The 11893-nt window shown below is 46.0% G+C and overlaps 3 non-coding genes and 1 pseudogene across 3 annotated transcripts; all 4 read right to left on the bottom strand.

The window, feature by feature from the left end:
* Positions 1 to 8232: 8232 nt before the first annotated feature.
* On the bottom strand, positions 8233 to 8969 carry LOC139003731 (UBX domain-containing protein 2A pseudogene; annotated as a pseudogene).
* Positions 8970 to 9403: 434 nt separating this feature from the next.
* TRNAP-UGG (transfer RNA proline (anticodon UGG)) lies at positions 9404 to 9475 on the bottom strand. The gene has a single exon. It is a non-coding gene; the product is annotated as a tRNA-Pro (tRNA).
* A 1040-nt stretch (positions 9476 to 10515) lies between these two features.
* TRNAY-GUA (transfer RNA tyrosine (anticodon GUA)) lies at positions 10516 to 10605 on the bottom strand. The gene is given in 2 exon segments: positions 10516 to 10551; positions 10569 to 10605. It is a non-coding gene; the product is annotated as a tRNA-Tyr (tRNA).
* A 1077-nt stretch (positions 10606 to 11682) lies between these two features.
* Positions 11683 to 11755, bottom strand: TRNAT-UGU (transfer RNA threonine (anticodon UGU)). The gene has a single exon. It is a non-coding gene; the product is annotated as a tRNA-Thr (tRNA).
* Positions 11756 to 11893: the final 138 nt, after the last annotated feature.

Genomic DNA, 11893 nt, shown 5'->3' with positions numbered 1-11893 from the left:
TATGCAAATCAAGGACACTGCCCTTGGCAAACAAGGAAATTCACCTTTTTCTTAGGAATGACTAGATCAAATATTTACCCACTGGAGTAGATTAAAGATTTGTTCCAAGAGACAATTTTTGATGTTGGTAAGCATGGCCCTTTGTCCCAAAGCGGCCCTTTTTCTGATGTTCGTGGTTCTTACTCTTGCCCATGACAGGACCAAGGTTTCATTGTTCACATATATGATCTGGATTCAGAAGTCGCTGTTTCTGATCTATGGGCCAACTCCAACAACTGCCTTGGAAGAACCCCACAGAGTAGATGTGGTCTCCCAGCAGAATGCTGTTCCCCTGCTCTGTCTATTTACCCACATAATTTGTTTCATGAAAGGGTGCCATGCCAATAAGTAGGTTATTCATAGGTTTCACAGAACCAGGAAAGGTCATGTGACAGCTGTTAGTACCCACTGCCCTTGACCTCAACCTCCCAGCTACTAACCCTCAGAGCTATCCTTGCCATATTTCCTGGGCTTCTCCTTACTTCATCCTCAGCTGTTCACAAGAGACTAACCAGGAGCCCCCAATATTCTGTTCCTTGTAGCACAGCTGCAAAACTGATTATCTCCACTGATAAGCATCAGTCCTTAGATGGTTAATTGATCTCATTGTATCTTGATTTGATAGAACCCCCTGAGAGAAGAATAACTGTCTTATCATCTCCACAGTCTTAGTTTCTAAAACACCTAGACCCCAAGTTCTTTTTATTATCCCTCCTGGTCTATAAATGCATTCTCTGATCTCACTTTGGGGACCCCAACGATGCAAATTCTCTTTGCTTCTCTCAAGGCTAATCAGCACAAGTGGGTTTGGTAGTGGTTACCAAACAAGGCAGGTAGAGTCCCAGGAAAGCTCTGCTTCTAGCTTACTGATAATCCTTAAAACCCACGGATATGCCTTCACTTTGGTGGTATTGGTCCCTGTTCCAAAGCACTCTCTCCTAGGAGAGATTAGCTCTTTAAACAGCTGTCAGTGGGTTACACATGCTTGGGCACGTGCTCTAGAGCCTATCTTAGGAACAGTTTTGGTAACCAGAAGGGCCTGAGGACTTAAGGAAGAAGAAAAGTGGATGAGGCAGGTTAATAAAAAACTAGGGAAATTTTCTGGCATATAAGGAAAATGGAGACAAAATATTTAAACAAAGGGCCAAGCAATCAACAGCCAGCTAATCTATACTGATGAAAGGGTACTATGCTAATTAGACCAGAGAACTTCTGGAGACCATGCAGACATCCTTCCAGACAAAGCTGGGGGCTTGGCCAGCCTGCAAACTGCTCCCAAATGGCCATCAGCCCCTCACCCAGGCTGGCCCCACCCCCAGCAGAGACCTACCCACCCCAATGGGGTCGTAGCCCTCCTGCAAACCCCCTGTGGCCTCTTGCTCAGGCCGGCCCAGTTCCCCAGGGGAATCCCCACCCTGATTCAGGACCCCCTTCACGGCAGACCAGCCAGCCCCCACCCATGCACCAGGCCTCTCTCTATACTAATAAAGGGGTAATATGCTAATTAGACCAACGTTCTTCCGGACAAAGCCATGGTGGTGGGGCCAAGGCAGAGGCAGTTAGGGGTGATCAGGCCAGCAGGAGAGCAGTTAGGGGGATCAGGTCATCAGGGGCAAGCAGTTAGGGCGATCAGGACAGCTGGGGAGGGCAGTTTGGGGGATCAGGCCAGCAGGGGAGAGTAGTTAGGGAGATCAGGCCAGCAGGGGAGAGCAGTTAGGGAGATCAGCTCAGCAGGGGAGGGCAGTTAGGGGGAATCAGGCTGCCAGGGGAGAGCAGTTAGGGAGATCAGGCTGGCAGGCAGGCGAGCGGTTAGGAGCCAGCAGTCCTGGATTGCAAGAGGGATGTCCAACTGCCGGTTTAGGCAGGGATCGGGCCTAAACCAGCAGTCAGACATCACCTGAGGGGTCCCAGATTAGAGAGGGTGCAGGCTGGGCTGAGAGACACCCCCTTCACCCCCCTGCATGAATTTCATGCACTGGGCCTCTAGTAAATCATAAGACTCTATCTTGCCTAACCAAGGGCACATAGGAGCAGGTGTCCTTGGTTAGGGAAAGACACCTAACCAAACAGAGAGTAGCTAAAATCACCCTAGTCAGGGAGATAGATAACAGAGACCCAGTGGTGCCATTAGTGCCAAACCCAAGAACAAATGAAGTCGGGGGAATAAATAACAAAAAAACCCGATTAGAGCCAGACAAATCCAAGATAGAGCTAAAGATGACCAGAGAATGAACCCAAACCCCACTCTACGCTCATTTGATACCTAAGCATGTTAAAATACATGCCTAAACAGCTGATGAATATTCTGATGGAGACCTCCCCTAAAATTCCCTTCTACAGAAAACAGATAAAATCCTCAAGACATGCTCTCCCCTGAGCACACCTATGCCACCCTTTCCTCAGGTGTGTGATTTTACTTTCTTTCTCCTAAGTTCCCAGTGTCCTCCTCTTGTCTAACTTTTCAGTGAGCCAAAAGCAGTCCCCACTTGGCTCACTTTTATCTCTGACACTTTTACTTCTCAGTGATCTAGCAGCCAAATCTAGGTTCACATCTGTTGCTGGGACTTCCTTTTCTGAGTTTGGCAGCCCAGTCTAGGTCACTTCTGTTACTGTGACCTTGCTTCTTCTATCCAAAGCTCTTCCTTTGTGTCACTGTCCCAAGCTTTAATAAACACACTCTCACAATCATCTGGGCTTGTGACTTGAATTCTTTCCTGCAGATGTCAAAAACCCACACATCCCAGTCCTGCTGACATGGGCAGGTGACATGGGCATCATGGAGAAACCGAAAAGGACATCCCACCAGGTGACATGGGCAGCATGGAGAACCCGAAAAGGACAAACTTCCCCTGCTTTTCAGTTGTGCTGGGACACAGTCCTGCCTGAGCTACACTTTCCTCACCCCCCCCCCCCCTTTTCTTTTCTTGTTTTCTTTTCCCTGCTTGCCTGCATCCCCAACCAAATCCTGAGCTAAAAGGAAAAAAGTTGGGGGTAGTGAGAAGAGCACCAAGCAAACTGCCATAAACAGCTTTCCCTCAGTACTTGGTGCCTCAGGGTTACTGAAGCCTCTGGAGAGGAAGGGGCAGGCATGTCTCTGACCAGAACATTTGTTCTGCCAAACACCAAAGTTCAATGTCTTTTAGGGGCAAAGAGAGGTAACAGGATATGGGGTCCTTAGAGTGGGGCCTCTACTGGCACCTAGCAGAGTGCCCAAATCCTCACTGTCCTTTGTGGGCAGACAAGCTATTTGGGAGTGGGACCTACTTTAAATTAATCACATATCACTTTTTAAAGAGACAATGAAAAGTGAGTTGTAAAAACTTATCAACCAGTCACTTGTTAGGGAAGATGGCTGCCAGGCCCATTCCAACACCCTGATTGCCTCAGCAGTCCCAGGACACTGAGGCAGCAGCACCTCCCACAGTCTTTGGGGACAAGATGACCTGACCAACACAACCCTTCTCTGATGAATGGCCTAATAACAGAGACAAGCGACTCCACTCCAATGTCACATTCACACGCAAACAGTCCCCTGGCCTGAAACACCAGTTCCAGCCCAGCTCACACAGACAGATCAGCCGCTGGGATTAGTTTGGCAGTGATGGCGGGGAGCAGCCTCCAGCCTCTGAACACAGCCACATCCCTTCTCTGCCTCTAGGATTTCACTGAATAACCTTGGGGAAACCCACAACCTGCCTACACAGTTGACAGTGCAGAGTCAGGTGAATGGTTGCTTTCATTCTAATTGTTTTCTTTTCAACTTGGCACAATGAGGTTATGAGGAAACAGAAAATTGGGTTTTTTGAGAAAAAAAGTTTAAAATTTTATTAAAGTGCCTCGACCCTTTAATTTTTATAAAAGTGCAGCTAAGTCTTATCCATTTGTGTTTTAAAATATAATGGGAAATTGTAGTCCATGATTAATAAACTCTATATCTTTGCCAGTGATTGCAATAGATGTAAAACAATTTCCAACTGAAAAATATGTTCATATATTTAAAAAATGTTCTGACAGCTTGAACTTGAAAGCTATTCTCCTTTTTCTGAAATGTTTTTCTATGTCTCTTCTTCAAGCCAATAATTTCCCTGCACAGACAGGGGAAGGTTGGGTCCTCCTTTTAAGGGCTCTAGTGCTGGTGCACTTTCTCCCTTTATACAGAGTACACATGTTTAATTCTGTCCTTAAGACTAATAGTAAAATTGTGTGATGGAGGGAAGAGGTTAATCTCCACATTTCTTTATAACTCCTACATAGTTTTGATCTATAGCAGCGGTTCTCAACCTGTGGGTCACAGCCCTTTCACAGGGGTCGCCTAAGACCATCGGAAAACACATATATAATTACATATTGTTTTTGTGATTAATCACTATGCTTTAATTATGTTCAATTTGTAACAATGAAATTGGGGGTTACCACAACATGACGAACTGTATTAAAGGGTCGTAGTATTAGGAAGGTTGAGAACCACTGATCTATAAGCTTATGTGGAGAGCGGCTATAGTGTTTGGACAGGTTCAAGCCTCAGACTAATGAGAGGGCACAGTCCTCTCATGGCCATGTGCAAGTCCCAGCTTGGAGGGCAGGGCCCTCCCAGCACAATTATAGCCAACAACTATAGTTGTAAGTTTGAACCTGTGGTCCAAACACGTGGCCCCACATGCCTGAATGATGTGGGCTTGATAGAGTTCAGGTGCATGTAGTTGAGTAGGATCAAAACCCATGAGAAGGTTGTAAACATCTTGACCACACCCTTACTTTGCCTCATGGAATCTGGCTATAAAATAAATACACAGCTTGTAGTCTATGGCGCTGTCTCTCCATCTGGGAGCAGTGTCCCACCCAGACCCAGCTCATTCTCTTGTCTGTCTTTTCTCCATCCTCACCGCCCCATCTCGGGGTCACTGAACCTGGATGAGCTGGTGTGGCACATAAGGCACCCTGGGGCTGAGTATGCCATGGCCGTGCCGGCTTGCCACAGCATGAAACTTACTTAAGAAGAGACGTAATGAGTAAAAGAGGATGATGCTCACGTAAAAGAAGGATCACGCCTCCACTTCCAGGAAGAGGAGACAGTTCTGATAGAGGGAGAATGGGACACAGGTATGCTGACATGGCTCTGTTTCCAAACAGACAAACAATAGTCACTCACATTTCAACAAACTCTGGGCTTTTGCCCATTCTCTCTTTCCCAAATATTTCAAGGTGTTCTTCTGAGAATAACTATTTACAGAGATTGCTTTTTGCTCAAATACAGAATAATGGAAACTCCTAAAGAGGGGTTTTGCCAGCCTGGTTTGGTCCACTTTCTTAGCCACCTACTTTCATTTGTGAATCACACTGGTAAATGCTTCCAACAATATCTTGACCAGCCTCTTACCTTTGCCTGCTTATAACCTGACATCTGCACTTTCAACTAAAGCCAGAGCCCTTCCTCTTTTCCTGGAATGGCTTTCTTATCCTCTTTGCCAAATGATAGTTTTACAGGAGTACTTTCTTTTTCTTTTCTTCTTTTTTAAATATTTACATGTTTATTATTATAAATGAATAAATATGTGTAACTTTTAATTTTTAACACATTTATAACCCACATAAATAAAAGGTCTTGAGACCAAACAGTTTAAGACCTGCTCCTTCCAGCAAAAGTCCAGTGCCCTGTGAACATTACTGTTGACGGGCATGGCTGCTTAGTTCCTTGGGACACTCAGTGTATATTTCACTTTAATTATGATTCAACAGATCAATTGCAAAAAAACTTCCTAAACTTATTTTTGGGCAAGGCAATGCAATCAGACAGTGAATGTTAAAGTCTAAGAAACAAAGCAAGTCTTCCTTGGTGATATCAGAATGTAATAAATAACCCTTGAATGTATACACAAGTTGACTTTAATGTATGAATAGAAAACCATACATTACATAAGGCATCTTAAAAATATTAATTAGCAATGTGACAACACAACATTAGATTCTAAGTAAGCAGTCTCAAATGAATGACTTAATGCAAATGTTAGCTAGAAGTAAGTCCCTAATTTTTGAAAGAAAAGAAAATAGGCAGGAATTGAGGTTCCTGGAGAGAGCATAGTTTTTTTAAAAAATTATACTTCTGGCCTGGCTTAGTGATTGAGCATTGACCTGTGAACCAGGAGGTCACAGTTCAGGCATGGTCAGGGCACATGCCTGAGTTGTGGGCTTGATCCCCAGTAGGGAGCCTGCAGAAGGCAGCCAATCAATGTTCTCTCTCATCATTGATGTTTCTATCTCTCTTTTCCTCTCTGAAATCAATAAAAAAAAATATTTTTTAAAAAATCATACTTCTCAAAAATGTAGAAATGTGAGTAGACAGATTAATACTGACATTATACTAAGCTACAGAATTTTATTCTTACATGAAAATTCTAGATACTATTGCCAACTTAATATTGAGTGTACCTTGCCATTAGAGAATGCAGATGAGAACACTTCAAGGGTTAGGCATAGCTGTGGTGGAAGGGGTTCCTTCTAGCATTTTTAGTGTATCTCAGGTATAAAATAAGGACACTGATGCTTTTAACCTGCCAAGTATAATTTTTAATATATTGCTATTTAAAAATTCTGAGCCAAGCTAACATTTAAATAAATCACTGCTGTTTGGGAATGATGTTTAAATGAGTGATAGCTGTGAACATATCTGTGAGTTTATACTGACAACCAGGAGCAGTGAGCCGAGCCAAGATGTTTTCCTGGGGTTGTGTCTCCTCACAACGCCGAAAAATGAGCTATGCAGACCAGAAGGTTTAAGCAAAAGTGTGGAAAATTTATTATAAGCACATTCAGACTCCCTGCAAAAGGAGGGGGACCCAATAATGGACTGCCCACTAAAGTCTTGTAGTCCAGGGTATATATTTGCTAAAAGCCTGTTCTATGTCTACCTGTGTGGTCACCTGGTTGACCCCCTCAATTATTTTGCCCAGCAGCGGACCTACACTTTCCCTATTTCTATGTTTTCTTTCTCTGTGCCTGAGCTGAACTTTCTCTATTTCTATGTGTCAGTCCACCTTATTGTTGCAAGTCCTCCCTTGTTTTCCCATGCCTCCCGCTTTGAGTCCAGAAACATTTTATTCTTCCTGCTTGTTTGATTCCTGTGGTCAGGCTGCTCAAACTGCCATGTCTGCCTCTGCCTATGTTCCACCTGCCTTTGTTTTCCACTGGACCCCTGCCCTATCTGCCTGTGTTTCAAGCTAACTTCTCTCAACACCACATGAAGATACTAAATGATATAGTCCTTTAATACATCTTATGTTGGATCATTGGTATTTGAAAAGAAGCATATTTTTCTGAGTAGCCTTTGGGAGACAGTGCACTGAATACAGTTTCCAGTCATAGTTTCCTCTCCTAACTTGTACTTACTTAAAAGTCTTCCCATCCGGAGGGAGTTAAATAGGTCTTGAACCAAAAGTTCAGTGAATCTGACTCCTCCCCCCTCCCCAATTTTGATTTTGCATGTTCACTTATAAACCATCACTTCTCTGCAAACTTTCCACTTAGTGTGTACAAGATCAATGTTATGAAAGTTCTCTAAAAGGTTCTGTGGTACAGAGAATCATCAATCAGACCATCAAACCTCAGAGGGAAGGTAGGGGAGGGTGGGGGTAAAGGGGAGAGATCAACCAAAGGACTTATATGCAAGCATATAGGCCTAACCAATGGACACAGACAACGCGGGGGGCGGGGGGGGGGGTGAGGGCATGAGTTGTGGGGGTGATGGGGATAATGTGGGGATAAGGACACATATGTAATTGTTACAGAAAAACTGGAAAAGAACCAAGCAACTCTCTGAGAGTTTGGAGTTGCACTTTATTCACCGCGGTGGGCTTAGGGAAATTAATCCAAATTCTAAGCAAAACTACAAGCAGAGCTTCCCTTTTTATGGAAGAGCCAGCCCTTTGTGTGCTTGCTGGCGGCCTTGAAAACTACACAGTTCTATCCAATTAAAAATGCACCTGGCATGGCATTGGGTGTATCTAGTCTCTGGCCTACAAGGTCATTCAGCTAAGTTTATCTCCCCCATTATTCAAGCAGGCTAAAGCGGGCTAGAAAGCAAAGTTATTTTTTCAGAGTAAGGGGCCCTCTAAAGAATGGCAGAGAATTCCAAACAGTAGTTTTACAGAATAGGGGTTTGCCTTCACATAATAACTCAATCAATAAAAAAAAATTTTTTTAAAAAGGTTCCGTGGTTTTGTGGAGTCTCTGAACGATGACAGCATTCTGTAAGTCCGCTTCTTCCAGTGTGAGTACTTCATCTAGCAACCTGGGGTAAGGAAGAGCTGTGGCCAGGGAAAAGGGAGGACTTCTTTGAGATTCTTGGTATTTCTCAATGAAGTCTTTTATGTCATGAGACATATTAAATTTCTGAACAATCCTTTTCCCACTGGCTAACCAGATCTGTATATTAGTGACGGGTTCCAGGTTGTTTACTGGGACAGTAGACAAATTATTTTTCTTCTCAACCTCATTACTTTTTGTTTTAGAAATAAATTTTTGGTGTGGCACTTCCCAGTCAGTGACCCTGTCCTGAGAATGGCTGGAACACAGATTTCGTTGCCACACATACTTTGTGTTTCTTACATCCACCTCCTCCTTATCAAATGTTCCCTGTAATCCCAAAGACAAATCCCCTTTTTTGATTAAGTTCAGAAACTGCTGACTTGCACCAACTGAATAACTTCAGAAATCATCATTAACCGTGAATCCATAATTTTATATATATATCTACCTGTTTCTTCTGTTCAGTGGGAGACAAGCATTTGGCACCAACCTTCTGCCCTTCCTCAAAAAGACTGTTGACAAAATATTCAAAAGTTGTTTGTCGATTATCACTAAGAGGTTGGTTGTCAAAATCCTGTTTCACAAGCCCATTTTTCTTTTATACTTTCAAGATTATCTACTTCTTTCATTCTCTTCTGCCTTACTTGGCTTTCTGTGCTGTGCTTTTGCAGCGATCACCTCAGGGCGTGGCCGCTGGAGGGGGACCCGCTGTGCAGCCCCAGTCCCATACCCAGCCCCAGGCGCAGCGAGAGTCCCTGCCCAGCCCTCCAGCGAACCCTGGAGATCAGCGTTGGAGACACACGGTCAGCGAAAGCAGCACTCGGAACACCCGCCCTGCCTGCAGAAGCCCCACAGGACACCGGCTGCTACTCCCAGAAGCAATGGGGCCTAGAGACCAGGAAGCCAGGCAATGAGGTCTCCAATACAGGCCATCAGCCTGCGTTTGCTTCCCGGTAGTTCAGTGCACCTCTGGTTTGCAGACTATGGAACAACAGAAAGTTGGCACGGAACAGAACTTTATGTATTAGGTCCTAAATGTGGAAAAGCAAAGTTTGAAAACTGTGGGCTCGTCCGGGATTTGAACCCGGGACCTCTCGCACCCAAAGCGAGAATCATACCCCTAGACCAACGAGCCACGATGCCTATAACTCCTCTCTGTTTCCTCTGAATTTCACTTTTCTACAAGGCTACTCAGTTTTGTTCTTTGTGGCTGTTATTTTTTGCTCGGCTTAATTTTTCTCTCCATCTTCGTGAAATCTCACATCTGACTCTGGGCCTAGCATCGGTTACTCTCCCCAAACCACGTCCTGGACCCTTCCACACGCCAAGTGGGGTGAGGAGAGGCAGCCTTGCAGACTTCAGGCCACATTTCTGAGCTCCGCCGAGTCCCGCCGGGATGGGTCTAGCCGGGAGCTCCAGTCTGGAGGAAAACGGGATGGAGACCGAGGGCACAAGCCGCACTGGGTTGCAAGGCTGTAGGGTCCTCAGCCCCAGAACAGACGCGCGGGAAGTGTATCTACCGCGTTGCTACCACCCCGCGGGAGCGTAAAATCTAGGGACCAGACTGGTGGGCATCAAAGTATCGGGAGCCAGAGCTGGTTGGTGGTGAGCCAGTCCGGCGCGTGTTGGCATATTCCAGACCCTTGCAGTTTTCCTAAATGGGAGTCAAGGTTCCCCCACCTTTGCATAAATTGTTTTCTCGCTTTGGAAATCTCTCTCCCAGTCTCATCCCCGCTCACGTCAAATCCTGTTCCCCCTTCCTGCTACGGCTCAAAAATCTTTTAATGGAATTATAAAAATATATTAAAAGCTAAATAAATTAAAAGGCCCTCTTTCTGCATGGATGTGTGCATAGAATGGGGTCAGACACTCGGGCTGAAGGTCACAGTTAAGGGGCTTGTTCCTCAAATTAATGTCGCGAACGTACATTTATACAATACTCTGTACCAACAAATGTCGCCGACATTTGGGCCTCAGGGAGCAACCTAGGAATAACCTGGAGCCAAAAACAAAAACAAAAAAATCAGCACGTCTCCATAAGATAACTATGAACTTTTCCAGTTGGTTAGTTGAACTGGTGCAAGCTCCTATTTCTCACTGTTGAACAAGCCTCTCAGACAAGATCTGTAGATGTGATACATGGGGAATAAGAAACTAGCCCAAAACGTCAGTCTCTCCTTCGAGCCGGAATCGAACCAGCGACCTAAGGATAGCTAGACAGGAAGTGACTACAGTCCTCCGCTCTACCAGCTGAGCTATCGAAGGGAGCACGTGAGCGTATGTTCTAGAATGCCCTATTCAAGACAGAGATAAACATAGCGGGTATGAAATGGTTCCTGATTGCTAGCAAATGGACACCACGCAGGAAGCGTCTTGTGAGAACGTCCCTACATCCACAGTTTCGGAGACAACCCTTCTAGAGCTGAATTCTCCTGCTTTAGAAGCAGGGCCAAACCATGGTCTTCACAGGCGCCGCTAATCCCCGTGCATGCCGAGGCCTCGGGCGGGCGGACCGGGGGCCACTCCCCCGGGTTGGGAGTGGGGTGAGCTGCTGTTTTCACTCAGTGCGCGGCCCCGAGCCTCCCTGCTCGATGTGTGTCTAACCTGGGAGCGGCCACTCGGGCATCAGAGAACCAGGGACTGAGGCGGTAGGACACGATTCTCATCGCGCAATTCCGAGCCGCGGAGAGGGTGCGAGCCTTTTCATGTCCTCACTCCCTGCGCTCCCCGCACCCCCAGGCGCGTGGGCACCGGCCAGCTGAAGCTCTTGTCCCTCTCACACGTCCGCAGACTCGGGGACCCAGTGGGTGTGGAAGAGAGAATATAAAACCCAGTGTTTCTGTGAGAACTGACTTTTGGTGAGAATACTTTGAGGTTTTCTAAAGAGAAAGCCACAAGTTCTTTGAGTCCAAGTCTCCGCCTGCATTTCCCCCGCTGGGACGCGGACGTGTTGGAAAACCCACTGAAACATGAAACCTTGCGGGACTGCCTATAGGAAGGCGCCGGCAGGGGGGCCTGGTTCTGGGATCCAAGCCTGCCAAGGGCGGGTGCCGAGGCTCGATCCCATTCTCTTTCTCTACCCGCCCTCCCGGCTAGGGTTAGGCCGCCCTCCCGGCTATAGCCGCGCGGATCCGGCCCGCAGCACTTCCCGCAGCTTAGAGTGGATTCCGCGACACCCTCGGTAGCAAAAGCAGCATTTGCGCACTGGCACAGGAACCCGAGAGGCTCGGCGATGTTTATGCCGGAGATCTGGACTGTGCCCGAATTTGTGGTGGGGTCAAGGTTATCGGAACGTGAGGGAGACTGGTGGGAAGAATTAAAAAGAGTGAGCAAACACTTGTTAGGCCCCAGCGAGATTTGAACTCGCGACCCCTGGTTTACAAGACCAGTGCTCTAACCCCTGAGCTATAGGGCCTTACAGCATAATGCTCTTGTTCTTACTAATAAAGGAAGATATTTATGCTGGGCGTTTGTTAGAGTATCAGTGTTGGAAGTAAACAAAACCTGAATGTCGCTTCATTTTGTTTTTCAACTACGTACAGGAGTTCAGTCT

The sequence above is a fragment of the Myotis yumanensis genome, unplaced genomic scaffold (assembly GCF_028538775.1).
Source record: "Myotis yumanensis isolate MYYU_CA2020_CCGP unplaced genomic scaffold, mMyoYum1.0.hap1 SCAF_1, whole genome shotgun sequence".
In the NCBI taxonomy this organism is placed as follows: Eukaryota; Metazoa; Chordata; class Mammalia; order Chiroptera; family Vespertilionidae; genus Myotis; species Myotis yumanensis.
This window is presented reverse-complemented; position numbering and strand designations above follow the sequence as displayed.